This window comes from Hipposideros armiger, unplaced genomic scaffold (assembly GCF_001890085.2).
Source record: "Hipposideros armiger isolate ML-2016 unplaced genomic scaffold, ASM189008v1 scaffold_538, whole genome shotgun sequence".
In the NCBI taxonomy this organism is placed as follows: domain Eukaryota; kingdom Metazoa; phylum Chordata; class Mammalia; order Chiroptera; family Hipposideridae; genus Hipposideros; species Hipposideros armiger.
In genome coordinates this window covers 233,186-250,161 of record NW_017731888.1, presented here as the reverse complement: position 1 = coordinate 250,161, position 16,976 = coordinate 233,186, and positions in this window count along the sequence as shown.

The following is a 16,976-nucleotide window of genomic DNA, read 5'->3' as shown; positions in this document are numbered from 1 at the left end:
GGAATTGGGGAAGAGGTACAGCGTTGGGGAATCGGGGAAGGGGAACAGACAAGCTGCTGTCCTTTTGTTCTTCAGTCTAGTTGTGGAGGACGTCACTTCACTGGCCCATGTTGGTATTATCATTGCACTCTTCCCGGGTGAGGCAGATCGGTCACTGGCCACTGGACGTCTGCTCACGGCGCCTGCTGGCCGCTCACGCTGGCTGCTGGCCTCTCACGGTAGCTTATGGCAACCCACTGCCACAGGGGCTGCAGCCTACGCCATCGCCGGCGACTCACGGCATCCCAGCTCCAGGTCAAGCTGTTGTTCAGCATCTTAGCTGTGGAGGGCAGTGTCACTGGCCTCCATGTGGGATCTTAACCGGGGCCCTGCTGCTCAGAGCTGGCGTCCCAAGCCAACTCTTAACCAACGCGCCGCTCGGCCGGCCCCCCCAATGCCTGACTTTTAAGCTCAGCATGCACTGATGTTTGACCTCTCCGGCTCTTGCCACATGATGGCTCTTTTCTCCCAGGACGCCTGCATTTAGGCAGCAAACGCACATCCTGTGAGGACGCAGATCAGTCAGCCTACACTGCTCCTAGACTCTTGGGTCGACTCGGTTTCCACCTTGCTATCCCCGAGGTCCCGGCCCTGCCCTGAGGAGCCATTCTGGTGAGGTGGCCGTGCTCAAGACAGATTCCCCAGTGCTGTCCACACGTCGCATCTGTGCCCCCGGGCCAAAGCTTGTCTGGGTCCCAGCTCCTTTAGCCACTCCTCTCTGGCCATTTTGGGTCAAGGCCGTGACCGTCACACTGTCCTCAGGTGGGGCCCTGACTCGCCATTTCCTTGTTATCCTGAGTCTGACTTGGGTGGTCATGGGAAGGACAGTCAGGGACGTGGTAGAGAGGCCGCCCCTCAGGCCCGCGCTCCCACACCTCTCCCACGTCCACCGTCACGTTTTCACCCAGGGCACCTCATTCTGGACAATTGTGACAGCTCCTCGGCTGTCACTGCATGACCACTTCTCAGTGAGTCTTCACACAGCAACCACAAGGGCCTCTGGAAACACACACTTGATAATGGCTTTACGCTGAGATTGTGTCCTAACTCAGTTGCCCTTGGGGAAACGCCTGTGCCTTCCTGTGACCCCCAAAGCCTGCTGTGACTCCTGGCTGGGTACCTCTGTGTCCTCATCGCGCCAGCGCCCTGAGGTCCCCAGCATGCAGCTGCTCTTGGTCACCCCAGAGCCACTGTCCCACTACCTTTCCAAGCGTGCTGCCCCACCCCCTCCATCTTCATGGGACTGTCTTCTGCTCGCCTCAGCTTAAGCACATGCCTGAGCGGGCTGTCCTGGTCCCCAGGCCAAGCCCAGGCTCCCGCTGTATGCCCTTTCACAAGACCCTTCCTATTTCAGTGTGACACCTGTGTGTCCACATTTACTGCCCGTCTGTGCACTTGCTGTCTGCCTGTTCTGTTTCCAGCCCCTTCCGCGTCACTGGTTCACAGAAGCTCCACATGCGGTTGTCTTGTGGTCGATTAATGAGTGATTCTCTAAGTGATTTGGAGACGGTGGCGGCTAAGAAGGAGACTCTGATCTCCTGCATTTGCCCAAATATTTGGTGATCGTGAGTGTTCCTGTCACGTATCATCCAATTACCAAACGCCGGTGGCCACGTCGCTTCCATGTGGCTTCATCTTTTACTGTTTCACCTTGTGGATTGCTCCTCATACTTGGAAGGTTGTCTTGTGCCTTCTAAAGCAAAGCCCTTGTAAAATGCTGAACACGAGAGGACATGTGGGGAAATGATCACCTTTTCTGAGAACGTCTGCTTTGACTGGAGTCTTGGCTACATCACTTCGGGTCGAGCAGAATGAGTTTCTTTTTTCCTGCTGGTGCTTTATGCTAGATTGTAGGGAATCTTTTTCATAAAACATGCCAGCAGTGGCTCAATATTCATATATTCTCCCACACGCCAAATTCAAGGACATGTTTAAGGGTAATAAAAAAGAAGCTCTCATAAGGAATGGCAGCTATGGGGCTCACTTTAAAAAAGAGGCCCCCATAAACCTTAGCTCTTTCAAACTTCCATCTTTTTAACCCTAAATCCACCCGCCCCCCGATATCTTCATGAGTCTCTGAATATTCATTGCTTGCATTTATAAATGAGATCATTAAATTGTGGTAAAAAACACATCACATTAAATTTACCCAGTTAACCATTTTTCAATGTGTATTTCAGTAGCGTTACGGACATTCACATTGTACAGTGGATCTCTTGCCAAACCAAAACTACCCCCACTAAATACTAATTAATTGTGCTTTCTCCCCTGCCCCAGCCCCGGCACCCACAATTCCACTTTCTGTCTGTGAACGTGACGACTCTAGAGACCTCATATGAGCGGAATCACACAGTGTTTGTCCTTCTGTGTCTGGCGTATGTCACTCAGCATCGTGTCCTCAAGATTCCTCCACATTATAACATGTGACCCAATTTCCTTCTTTTAAAGGCTGCAGGACATTCTGTTGTGCGGGTGGCCACACTTTCTTTATCCGTTCCTGTGTCAGCGAACATTTGAGTTGCTGCCCCCTGTTGGCTGTTGTGAACAGAGCTGCTATGAACATGTCTGTGGAACTTTCTCTTTCACATCCTGCTTTGAGCTCTTTTGGATAAATACGCAGAAGTGAGATTGCCAGATCACATGGTGGTTCTGTTTTCCGTGTTGTGAGGACCCTCCATCGTCTTTTACATAATGGCTGTCCCAGTTCACATTCCCACCAAGTTACCCAGCACCTTTGTGACAAGTGACTTAAATTGTTATACTTTGTTTCACTGCACTCATTATTGGTTGGAATGAAAAGTCTTTTCCTTTCTTTCTTTCTTTCTTTCTTTCTTTCTTTCTTTCTTTCTTTCTTTCTTTCTTTCTTTCTTTCTTTCTTTCTTTCTTTCTTCCTTTCTTTCTTTCTTTCTTCCTTTCTTTTTTCTCTTCTTTTCCTTTCTTTCCTTCTTCCTTCCTTCCTTCCTTCCTTCCTTCCTTCCTTCCTTCCTTTCTTTCTTTCTTTCTTTCTTTCTTTCTTTCTTTCTTTCTTTCTTTTTCTTTCTTTCTTTCAAGATTTTTATTGGGGAATTGGGGAGGGGAAGTGTTGGAGAATTGGGGAAGGGGAACATTGTATTTTTCCAGGGCCCATCAACTCCAACTCAAGTTGTTGTCCTTCAGTCTTAGTTGTGGAGGGCAAGGGGACATGCGTGCGGGGACAGAGCTGCACTGAGACCCCTTGGGGTGGAGTCGGGTCGGGGGTCTCCAGCAGCCAGTGTTGGCTGTTAAAGGGACAGGCTACAGCCAACCACAGGACAGAGTCACGAGGTCAGGCCTTTCCCCCAACGGCAGTTTTGTTCAGAGCTGGACCTAAGTATTGACGTTTTATGTGAAGTGTTATTAAATGGTTGTACCCCTGAATTATGCCATGCGCAAAGCAACCTGAGGTTGACACCAAAATATTTAACTTAGAGTCTTAAACTATAATTCAGGTATTTAAAGAAACGGGAAAGATAACTTTGGCAGGCTTCTTAATTTTAAATCACAAAAATACTAGGTTTTGTTTTCCTTTTTTTTCCAAAGCATAATATTTTGGCTACACAGATTTTTAAAATTTTTGCCTGTCTGGCTATCTCTGTCCATAAGAAAGATGCCTGAGTGACTGTGTCTTAGCTGGTGGTGTCAGCAGTTTTATTTATCAGTGGATTCATTTAATTCCGGGATATGAAAGTTCTTACATATATTTTTATAAACTGGTTTCTGTATTATCATAAATTCTAAGTCAGTACTTCTAAATATCCCCAAAGCATGTAAACATTACCTCCACGCATCACCCTGGAATGATCCTCCATTAGAGGGAAGTCGGAGCCGTGATCCATTCACGCAACGAAAGTCTGGTTTCCAAGGTGTTTGCGGAGGTGCCCACGGGAAGAGCTGATGTCAGAATTGGGGTTTCTACTGTGTCTGAAGTTGGATTTATTTAAACTTTATTTTTTCAGAGCGTAAATAAGCCCACCAAGCAAGCATGACTTTATTTTTGAAAATATCCTGGTTTTCATCCCCAATTAATGCTTTATGTCCCTCCAACTGGACCCTTGTGAGTTGTCATCACCATTGTCATTGAGGTCCTGTCTCTCAGCCATGCCCGGTCAGGGCCATTTGATTCAGCTCAGAACACATCCCACTTGCAAGTTCTTTCTTCTACTAGAATCCTGAGCAGCGGGCGCCTGGTGAGGGGGAGATGGGGTGAGCCCACAGCACGGGGTTGTCCTGAGGGCCTGCCCTGGGGACAGGGTGACGGCCAGGTCAGAAGTGCCAGCTGCTCTAGTCACTTGCTCATTTGCTCGTTGTGGGTCCATGTTTGGTTGTTGTTTGTTTCCTCTTTTGGATTTGGCTGTGTGGGTGGGTAAGGCTTTGCAGTCACCGCCAGGTCTGAGGAGACAGTCCCCTGGCCGGCCACTTCTACATGGTGTCCTCTGAAGTCCCCTTTCCAATGGGCGTGTGACCATCCTGCTTCACAGAGGACCAGCTCACCCTGTGTGGGGTACCCTTTGCATGGGGTTCACTCTTTGTACGGTTCACTCTGCATGGGGTTCACTCTACATGCGGCTCACTCTTTGTGGGGTTCACTCTGTGTGGAGCTCACTCTGCATGTGGTTCACTCTTTGAGGGGTTCACTCTGTGTGGGGTTCACGCTGCATGCGGCTCACTCTGTGGGGTGCCCTGTTCCTGGGGTGCTCTTGCCATCACTCTTTTGATGTCCCCTGTGCCACTTACCTGGCTGCTCTGAGTCGGGCGCCCGCTGTGATTGTGAGGATTTAACTGGAAATTTCCTATCAAGCTTGGAGGGTTTGATTAAATGCAATGATGAAAGCTCCAAAAATTAAGCCCATAATTATGCTTTTTCTTGCCCTGGACTTACAAAATCATTTTCGTCCCGATTACCTTTTCTTTGAAGAAAAGTCCGATGTTTTTTTCCAAAAGTGAAATGTGGAATCTGCTGCATAGACGTTGGCATCCTCTCAGTCCCAGCTACGGGGCTGCTCTCAGCTTGTCCTTAGCTCCCCAGGCACGTGTCAGGGCTGAGCTGCCACCCTCGGCCACACAGAGGCCTTGGAAGGTGAATTGTTGGGTTCTGAGAGTTACCACTCTGCTGCTGGGAGAGGTGGGCCTGCCTTGTTGTCAGGATGTAATAGGAGTTGGTGGCATTTCGATGGTGCAGCCGTCACGAGGAGCTCCTGGGTGTGGGCTAATGGGGGGACAGAGGGGAAGGACGAGAAGAGCCTGTGCAAGCTAAGGTCATGTGCTCCAGGGTGACAATCCTTGCGTGTGGTGGCCTCGCAACCTGGAATCTAGAAAGTGTTGAACTCATAGCCTAAGGCAGGCTTGGGGTCTACACAGACTTGGGGAGTGGAACCCTGGAGCCTGTGCCTCCACTGCCCGAGGGGGCTAGATTGGTGGTTTTGGATGGAGACCCCAAAAATGGGGCCCCCCTGCCTAGTAGGGACAGTCTGAGGGGGAGGAAATGGCTGTTTCATACCTGTTTGCAGAGCAGAATGGCAGCCGTCTGGGACCACCTTCTCTGAAGTGGCCCCGAGAGGAAGGGCTCCCCGGTGCCCGGCTGTCCCAACGAGGCAGGTTGACCGGGAAGCTGCCCGAAGGCCACAGCGAGACACCAGCTCCCAGGAGCCTGTGCCTCTCAGGAAACCCGCTGTGGCCATGCGAGCCGCCCCAGTGTCCTCGGGGCTGGTCTCACAGCCCGTCCTGCCTGTTAAACCACATCGTCTATTTTACTTCTATCTCTATAAAATATTTTCTCTCTGCTTGACCAGTTCTTAGTGTTAAAATGCGTTCACATTTTAGATATTATAATAGAATTGTGAGGCATTTTTCTTCTTTTCATCTGCCAATACGTTACAATTTTTTCCTAGCACATTTTGAATTCTTACGTTTTTAATTTCTTACCTACTAATAACAAAGTTACTAATGTAATATTTCTTTGTGTTTCCCCATGGGACTTCCTCATAATTCTCTTACGTTTTCACATTTTATTTCAGCGTAATTCAACGGAAGCATTCTTATTTTATCATGTTTCTTCATTGGCTTGGGATTAATATTATTTAACAGAGATATATATTAGTATTGCTTAGCTCACACCGCCATACTTTGCTGTGTCTCTGAGGAGTAGTGAACGGCTTCCCAAATGTACCTGCCCACAGCGGGCACCCCGTGAGGCACAGCCAGGTGCTGGCCATGGTGCCGACAGCTGCAGGCTCCGCAAAGGACAGAGGCCTTTGAAAAGAGATGAGGACGCGAAACGTATTGTCAAGATTTATTTCTTAGTATAGTAGATGCTATTTTTTCTCTCTCAAATTTAAAGCCAAACTCATTTTCTTAATAATTGTTTTTTAATCTGTAAGAAATGCTACAGGATATACAAGTAGATAAAGAAGAGTGAGGTTTTGGGCAAAGTGGATAGCAGGCTATAATTAGTGTAATCTCAGGCCAACAGCCACAAATGTGTAGTCAAAATACACCGAAAAGAAATGGGCCATGTGCTGAGTGCCCACAGGGACGCAGCAAGCACCGGCCTCTGTCACGTATCCCATCCCAGTGACTCCAGAAACTTGGAACGCCTACAGAGGGACAAACTTGGAATTCTAAGGACTTTCTGAAGGACTCTGATGTTTTTAATGTAGAAATGGGGTCACAATAGCTTTCTTCAAACACTTAAAGGTCTCTTGTGTGTGAGAGGAACTAGATTTAAATTGTCTTGTCACCAGGGAAGTGAATGGCTGTGGGTGACACAAATTGGAGTATAATATCTGCAATAAATCGCTAGCAAGTCAGCCTTCCTTCACCTAATGTCTGCCTAACCCATGACCATAATACAGCGTAATGCCTCCGGTAGACAGATGTGTTCGAGATGCTATGAAATTGGCAAGGTTGGTGCTACAGATAGAGATCAGGAGGAATGATGGACCCTACGGTGGCAGCTCACAAACAGGGCTTTGCGTGTCGTTGTGTCCTGAAAGCTGAGTCAGAGACAGCAGGTGACAGGGGTGACACAGATATGCGGTTGAAGTCACCTGGTAGAGTTGCAGACCAATGGCGCCGTTTGTCGCAGACAGAGGGGCGTCTGTCACGTCAGCTGGTGGGGAGACTGCGGAGATGGTGTGGGACTAGGCTAACGTCCTCTGCTAGCGACGTGCTCAGGAGAGCCTGGGTTTCCCTGGAGAGGTGGGTTCCCTTCTCCCCAATTCTGCCCTGATTTGCCAAACCCCCCACTTATTTCTGTGCTCTAAGGGGTAACGTTGCTTCTCTGTGGGCCCACTCCTCGAAGTGTACACCCTGGAGTCCCTCTGTCCCCAGAGAGACCCCTTACTTGGTCACTTGAATTGACATTGGATTCCGGGAAGCACACCAGTGTCATCCTGTAAGCCGGCGCTGTCCCCTGTTCTGCCTGAAGGACAGATGGAGGCTTTCCAGAATCAGGCGTGGGGATCGCCGGTGGCAGGACGAAGCCCACGCCTGCGTGTGTCCTGAGTGCGGTTCTGACCCCGGCTGCCACCTACTGTGCTTATTCTCTTTGTCACAAGAGTTCAGAAGTTAAAGGGGGAGGTGCTAAGGATAAGTAACACCTACTTAAGACTTTCTTCCTGACATAACTCGAGGGCTGGAAAATGTTAGCCAGAGGGCGCGGGAGAAGGCAAAAAACGTCCTTCTCCCCCCACTTTATGTGCTGACGAGCGCTTCAGAAGTTTGTACATGCAGAGGTCTCAAAACTGGATCACAGCAAACAAGAAAGCCAGTCTTGCCTTTATTTATAAAAGCCAATGGACTTATCCTGTTTTCGAACGTGAGAATCTGATGTCTCCTTATCACACAACTGTCCCTGGAGTTATCAGAGATGTGCGTTCGGGGGACAGCCGGGGGACAGCCTGGCAGACTTGCCTTCAGCCGGCCATGCATGCTGTCCAGCGACTGTCTTGTATCCACGGTACATCAAATGCAGCACAGCCTTTCACTAGATCAACAGAACATTATATTTTCAAGCTATGAAAGTTAGTAATCACTCACCTTAATGAAAGGTGATTTGCTCCGGAGTTTAGTTTTAAAGCTGGGCAGACATCATCCCTGGGGACACAAATTGGTGTAAGTCTGCAGCAAGTGATACCCATTTTTGTGACTTTTGTGCAAAAAAAATGAGGACTGGAAGATGGAGCTACGAACTAAACCAGCAGAAGAGTCCGTGTAACTATTGGGGCTGGTTGTGAATTATAACTGAACCAAAAAGCATCTCATAGCAATAGTTCTTTTTCTTCCCTTCTCTAACTTAAAACTGGGCTCTATTTTTTTCACATTTTGTGAAAAGAATACTCCGAATCTTCCTCCCAGAGCGCCATGCTATAGCTGAGAGCACATTTTGAGAGCTGATTTATGGGCCCCGCAAGGCTACCTGAGAAAGACGTCTGTGGTTTGCAATGTCCTGTTTTTTTTTTTTTCTCTGAATTACTTTGTATCTGATTTATACAGTTACAATTTTCAGTGTGGGATTTTGCATACAGATTGGGCGCTGCTTTGAAATCTCTGCCACCATGCATATTTCATGATTAGTATCCTCAGACCTCAAAAACCTCTCAGAGAAAAATGCCTGTACCTTTGTGGTTTGCTTATTAAGCTGGAGGTAGACAGATGAAAGCATCTGGCTCTTAATTTAATGAGAAATACTTTTAAAAACAAAACCTGAAATAATCGAATATGGCATGGAACAAAAAAAACCTACTAAAGGAAAAAAGATTTAATTTTTAACTATGAACTTTTTAATGAGAACATTTTAAGAAGAATGACTTTAAAAACTGTAACTTAAAAAAAAATCACCTCATTTTGGAAGACGTGGTAGACCCATGTACCTTTTTTTCGATGCTGTAGATGGCGAAACGCACAGAATGAGTTTAGGTATGATTGGAACCATGCCTTCACTTTAACAGCTGGGGGTGGAAGCCAGCGCGATGGAGGATGCGGCTGTAAGGACCAGTCCCCACAGGTCAGGAATGGAGGAGTTTATAGTGCGGAGACCTGAGCGCTTTCCTCTTAAACTCTGATTCCCTAGTTGTGTGGTAGGTAACTGCCGCTGTCCAGCAAGTCTGAGGGTGTTCCAGCCCAGGAACCCCTCGCCCAGGACTGTGCCCGTGGATGTGCGCTCAGGACGCGCCCGTGGGAAGCCCAGCAGCCCGAGGGCGCCTGGAGCCCCGCTCTGTTGCCGCCGTTGGTGCGTGTGGGCGTCTTCTCCTGGTCCCTTCCCTCTTGGAACCCCGAGGATGTTGTGGGCTTGATTAGAAATGTTCCTGGGACTTATGAATATGAGCATTATGTCATGATTTCCACGTTCACACAGTGATTCCTTGGTTTGCAGACATGGATCAAATGCCAACGACCTTCCAAACCCTGGCGTAGTCACAGCAGCCTCCTCCAGGGCTTCCGCCACTCCATCACTTGAACTCCTTGCGGGCACAGTGTCTTGTTTGGCTCACCCCCGCAGAGGAATCGTAATGAATACATGAGTTTAGATACTAAAGCAGGATTTGGGATGTTTTAGTATAACAATGGAAAGAGTAAAGTTAGAGACACTTTAATTAGAATGCTGCAACGGGCTAATAGTGGTTTCGCCTGAGGACTGAGCCCATCCAGAGTATAAGCGTTTAACATCCGTTGTGCATGTCGACTGTGTATGTAACGGGAGGTGACATCACTGGGTTGAGCAGTTACCTGACGCTGATTTACAGAATGTCTTACACCTGTGAGAAGTTGAGGCATGTACGAGAGCCGACACGGGGTCCTTGTCCTGGGAGAGTGGCAGAACGGCAGGACACACGTGAACAGTAATCAGATTAACAGTTACTTGAATGTCAAAGCAGTCAGGAAATGTCTGTTGAAATGAAGAGGAAATGGCATAAAGTCCCAAATAACACAGTTCAAAGTTATAGATTTTACTCAAAGTCACACCAGCCACGTGGAGGTTCAAACCAGGCTAACGACCAGAAGCGTGACCTGTCACCAGTTGACTTTCTCAACCCTCATCTGAGAATCGTCACCTACGTAACAAACCAACAAAGAAAAGCCTTCCTAAATTCATTCCAAATCTGTTGCAATGTTTGGAAAATCTTCTTACAAAAACTATTTAAAACTGTATGCTATTTTATGCTAAATTGAATTGTGATATTTTCTAAAGCAAAAATTTCAAAATTCTAAAGTGTCTCATTTCTAGTCTTTTTAAAATATAAAGAAACATTTTAAGTTCTATGTTTTACAAAACAGCAAAAAAAAATTCTGGGCATCTTTATTTTCATGGTGATTTAAAAAAAACAATTGTGTGAACGACTTCCATTTGTATTTCTTTATCCAATTATAATTATAATAATTTGAAACATATGCATCATAATTTGCTTGAGAGAAAGCCCAAATGTGGAGAAAAATGCCTTAAGGTAACTTGATAGACTATTTCACAAGCTCCTTGGTCTGCACGTTCTAATTTTAAAGAGCACACGTTTACTTCATTTTCCTTTAGGTGTCACTGTGAGAGTATTGATGGACTGAGCAATCCTTTCATTACAAATGTAATTTTTTTTTGTAATTCTGACTTTATTTCATTAGTTTTAAAATCCTGTTACTTAAGGTATTTCAGTCATTATACGGCTTGAGGTGCCACTGAAGTAGATGCCGGTCTGAACTCTTAGGCTCATGATCCTGAGGTCACCTGTCACCAGGGCTGGGCTGTGTTGGGTAAGGTTGAGACAGTCAGGCTACTTTGGAAAGGGCGTTCATTCCCAGAGGGAGCACTGGAAGAAGGACATCGAGCGGGCTTATTGGCGAGGAAGTGAAGCTCAGAAGCACCCTGGGGAAGACGGGAGGCAGACACTGGAGCCATGTCGCCTGAATGCGGGGACGTGTTGCAGTGAATCGAAAGCAGGGTCTCTGAGCAGTGAGGATGGGACAGCTCTCGGCAGAAAGTCCATACACTGCGGACAGCTGTGGGCAAACCCCTCCACCTGCATGCGGCTGGGGTGAAGGGGCCGGTGTTGTGTGTGTCCATGCAGGGCAGGCTCCACGCCTCCCGGGTGTCCAGTGTGACAAAGTGTCAACCAACAGGTCACAGAGGTCGTGGTCAGTAAGTCACACACACGTATGGACACACACACAGGTGTACGCACATGCACACACACACATACACACATGCACACACATGTACACACGTGTGCACACACATGCGAGGTGACGGACGTACTCATTAACTTGGTTGTGGTGGTCATTGCACAGCGACGTCCACTAAATCATCACATTGTCGTACAACTCACAAAAACAAACCAACATCACGGTGTGCTGCCAAAATATAAATGTCAAATCGTAGCTCAACACCTAGAGAAACTGAAAATATAATAATCTGTTTCGGCTTTTTATTCTTTGGAATATTGGTAAAATTCAAAATATTGACAAAAACATGATTAATATTGTCTAATATGTGTGATTTTAGATGCAGAAAAATGTTTTCTTAAAGATGTAAGTTTATAAAAATATCAAATTAGAGATAGGAACTTGGCTTTCAGATCATTATAAATACTCCTATAAAAACTTCAATACCTGAAATGCATTTTTAATACTGGTTCCCATCTTGTGCATATGAAATGATTTTTATTAGATGTCTCTTTGACACTCATTTAAATGATCTATGTGTTTTATAATAGGAAACTTATTAATATCGTTTTTTTATAGTGCTTAGGTCTAGAAAAAACATAGAAAGAATACAGTTTAAGTCTGTAGTGGCTAAAAATAGTAAGAATCATCTCACTTCCCTCTTACAGGAGGGTCAACTCAAAGCCCAGCTATTGTGCGTATTTTGTCTGGGGGCCTGGGAGAGCGCCTGGTCTCTTTGGACCGTGAAACCGTCCATGAATGGAAGGGTTGAAGGGGCCACCCTGACCACCTCATGTGTTCACCCCTTTCGCATCCTGCTGGATGTGGCTGGGGTTCCCAACACCTTGGTAAGCATGTACTGAGGCCATGGGACCCCAGGGAACACACTAGGGATGCGCTAAACCAAAGAGCTCCACTTAGGTGCAGAGTCATTGGGAACTGTGCTGTGACTTTGTCTGGAGGTAGAATGGGTAGGTTTGAGGCCTTGGCAGGTAAGGTGTCACCACGCACCTGCACTACTGGATCAGCACTGTGAACTCTGCAGCCGCCAGGCGGGGAAGGTCACCAGGCAGAGAAGGCCACCAGGCGGGGACAGCCACTCACTATCCTCGTGGACCGCCTTGTGGCCTTGGGCGTGGGCCAGCGGATCCCACACACACACACACGTGAAAATAGTGTGCAGCGTGGGGGCGGCTCCCTGTCACAGTGCTCCACTCGTTCTCGTCCACGCAGAAGTGGTTCTGAGGCCCGAGCGTGTGCAGATGGGCGGGAGGCTGTGGGGTTTGCATTCGCTTCACGCGGCAGCGACCAGACCACGGAACCGTGTGACGTGGCGCGCTGCCCCAGGCACACGGCATCAGAGCCACCACCCGCACATGTGCTGTGGGAAGCACCGGCCTGCCCTGTGTTAGCGCCACATGTGAATTGTTAGGGCAAAAGGAAGGGCGGCACGTGACACGGGGACCTGCGGTTGACTCTCCTCCCGTCTCTTACCGAGGATACAAAACCCAAGTGACTGCCGGTGGCCGTTGTGGCCGGGAGGTGTGATACGGATTATAACTATTGATGAGGGACAGTCAGCACGGCTGCAATTGATGACACGGCCTCTGAGTCTCAGGTTTGCCCGTCACTGGCTGACCTCCCTTTGGACTTGGCTGCTGGCCTCGCGTCCCCGGCCAGGAGTCGGTGAGATGGAAGAAGGAGGGGACGGAGTGCGTTCAGATCGATTCATTTTCTGATTTCCTTGGAAACTGGAAAACCACTTGGCAGGGGGAACGCCGAGACCGGTGTGGACGCACCTGCGGGTCCGCAAGGGAGGCGCACCTGGGTGTTGCTCATAGTGCTGCTCCTGGTCCCACAGTTTCGGGGTGTGGGGGGGCTGCCCCATCACCGTCACTAGCTGGAATCATTAGCAGTTTCCTTTGTTAACGGTCTTTTCTCCAACGAACCAGACAAACCATTTTGTGGTGATGCTTCTGGGCGGTGAGCTTTGGACTGACCTCCCAGAATCAGCCGCTGCCCCCAAACAGTGACCGTTCTCACAGTCTTGGGGCCCCTTTAGGGATTTAAATGAGGGCTTTGCATGGATTCTTTGGTTCTCTCTATTAGAGCAGAGAAAGGTAGGAAGGATTCACACAAGCCATGCAGGGAAACGCCTTGTAAATAACATCTTCATGGAGGGAGGGAGAAAGCGGGAGGGGTGTCAGGGGGTGTCGCCACCTGTTGTCCTAGCGCAGGGTGCTCACATGTATCGGAGGGCACTCAGCCTACTGACACAGGTGAAACGGGAACTCACCGCACTTCCCTGCCACCAGCCCAACACCTCAGCGCTCGATGTCCTCTGGTCACTGTGTTTGACGATGTCTTTCCTGGATTCCCCAGTTTACTCTCTGTCTGCATCCCTGTCACCACCCTTCCTGTGGGACAGACATGACATTACCGTGTCATGACATTACACTGAGTTGACATTACTGGACACTCATCCAGTAGAGACGGTCAGGCTTGTCTCTTCCCAGCTGGTTGGGAGGATCACGGCAGGTAAGTGACGATGGTGATAAGTACATGTGACTTCAAATGAGCCAAATTTGGAAGAAGACACTCACAAATGGGGTTGGATTGATCTATTCACACATAGGTCTCATGTTTGCTTTCCCACTGATCCTACAACCTAGAAAAAAACCAAACCAAACTGAAAAACCAAACCAAACAAAACCAAAAAAGCAAAACAAAACCTCTCTCTATGGCAGCATGACAGACAAGGTGAGTCAAATTCAAGACAACAATCTATCTGTTTGTCTCTTTCTAAAAATTTTAAAAATTTGGGTCCACGAAAGAAATCCAGTGATACGGAACTTCTGAAAGCAGGATGATTTTCTCTCCTGGCTTGCCACACATATCTTTTCAAAAGCCCCTATTTTGTCTAAACTTCTAACAACTTACATTCAGCCCACAACAATACTGAGAACACTGCTTGATGTACAAAGTCATGTATCTTTAACACAAAGAAAATAAACAATCTTTTGTGATGCCTTTCTGGGTCTCAAAAGTGCCCATTATTTTCTCTAGCTTGATGCCATTATCAGGAACACAAAGCAGAAGCAACTTTCTAAACAAAACGTAGCTCCTTCAGAGGCTGTCCGACTCCACACTTCCGCACATCTTTCTGTTAGCCTGTTACATCTTGCTGCAAAGCCTCTCTTGCCCTTTGTTCACAGGGTGGTGAAGGGCGCCTCAGTGTCTGTGACAGCAGCAGTAATGATCTGTTTGGCAGAGCCGGGCACCGCCGAAGCCCCGCAGCCATCGCTGAGCCGACCATGGCCTTGAGGGGCCCATGCATGGGCCGCTCCCCCTGAGGTTTCACAGCTCGGGACTGTTCCGTGCAGAGCCTGACCTTGCTGTGAGGAGGGCGGCTTGTGGCTGCATTCAAGTGCGGGTATAATTCTCATTCATCCAGTGGGTGCTTCAATGAGCACACCTTCCTAAATTAAGTTAAATGAGGACACCCGATTTTCTAAGTGATTTTTACACATTTCAGTGCCTCTGCGAGCAAACGAATCGATCTTATTTCTCTGCATGAGTGCGTGGTTTGCACGGCACATTTCACATGACAAACACAAACACCCTGGATGACACAGCCAGGACAGGATGGCGTCAGGATTCCAATCCCCGCGGTGTCCCCGGGGCGGGACACATAGTGCCCCTAGCCCTGTGCGAGTCCATCTCTGTCCTGTCTCCATGGCAAGGCTGGGCAGTTGGGCTGAGAGGCACAATACCTGTCCTCTCTGCTGTCAGATGCCGTCTTGCCTCTCCCCTTTGCTGTGGCATGCACGACCTTGTGACATAATTATGGGAGTCATGCAGGCCCCGTGGGGCTAAGTACTTGATGGCTGTTTCCTGCCTCTGTCCCTCTCTATTTCCAGAGTTGGAAGAAAGTGGAGTGATCCACGGTGGGGCTTTCATTAGTGAAGGACAGTGGTGGTCTTAACCACATAACTTTCAACCGGATTAAGAGGCCCCTTGGCAATATTTTAACAATAAAACCTTGAGCGACTTTGATTTTAAATAATAAAAGACCCATCACATAGTGATGAACATTTTTTGTTTTTTTTTAACATATGGGAAAAATATAGAGATAGTGCTTGCTACTAAAAAAAAATCACATGGTCAGAATAACTCATGTTTTCTGTATTTAAATGTTTGGTGTGAAACTTTATTTTGATGTAAAGTGAAAGGAAGCAACTTTTTTTATTGTAAGATTATATATTTATGTTGAAATACCATGTTTGAGGTATTTTCAATACCTTTGGTTGAATGATTTGTTAATATTTTCAGAACAAAACATTGTTCAGATAGATTGAAGGCAAGAATGTTTATAACAACAAATATTCTTCTGCTATTGTTTTCTTTCCTTTTAAAGTCTTTACTTATTTTCTAAAAGAAAAGAATTAAACATCAACTTCTAAAAATATATTTTAGAGGGAGAAGCGACTACCAGTAAATTAGTGAAAAGCCTGAACAGTCTGCCAGGTTTCCCCAAATATCACAAATAATATGAACTGTGAGTGTAAATTTGAAATCTCAGATGATAAACAACAATTTACTTTAATAGAATGAACTGGAAAAATCAACTCTAAGCACCCCTTCAAAAGTAGTGCAAACGGGTCCTTCCCTTTTTGGGCTGATAGCTGTAATCCTTTTCCCACCATGAAACAACAAACCTATAAAATATAGCTGAAAAAGCAATCTACTAAAATGTGCAAATAAAGATACATAAATTTTCAAAAAGCCAAATTTATAATTTCAAAGGAACTAAATCCTATTCGTTTCTACATATGGTTAAGTAAGGAGGTGTTTTTTTTTTATGTATTCCACTGATAGACAATATGAAGCTAAGTCAGAATCTAATACCTTTACGCTGGACAAAGAACCACAAAATAAGCTGCTTCGTAATAAGGACATAATTCTTCCCTACGCATGTGATGTCCGTCAGCATCCAGGATGTGACTTTCCAAAAGGGCTTGCCGCCTCATCTTTTATCCTTTACATCTTGCTCCAGAATCTTTGAAGTTGTTAGAGGATTTCTCTATGCATTCTCATGAGTTTGGCAAGAAAAGAAAGCAAACTATTTTCTACGCTTAGGGATCTGAGCTATGAACAAATGACATAATCCGGTGCTGCCGAAAGTGTGCTTCACAGCCTCCACTAGGAGCCGGGTTGTTGGCACAGAGTTGAAACCAGGAATGTCCCCTAAAACCAGACCTCATCTCATCCTTTCGTTATCTAAGTATGTGATTCATCCTTCTTTCCCCTTCTTTCTGTTTCCTAGGGAAATGATAGTTTAATAATAAGTGTTTCTACTCTACTGTAGACCCAGGGATCCAATTAAAATGAGAACTCTACCTTGCTACAGAACTATTGGGAGCATGCTTCACTTAACAAGTGTGAGATATGAAGACATTGCAGACTTCACTTAAGGGTCACATGGTATCAACAAATAAAATTATGCATCTTCTGAAGGGAGAGACAACCTGAGAAGAATCGCCTCAGAAGGGAGCAGACAGAGTCACTTCCACTGGCTACATACAGTGCCCAGCAGTTTGCTCAAACACCAGTGCGGAGGTGGCTATGAAGATGGTTTTTCTAGCAGGGCACTGAGATTGAAGTAATCTGAACAAAGCAGATTACTCTCCATAACGCCGGTTGGCCTCATCCAATCAGGTGAAGGCCTTAAGAGTAAAGACTCAGGTTCCGGAAGGAATCCTGCCTCCAGA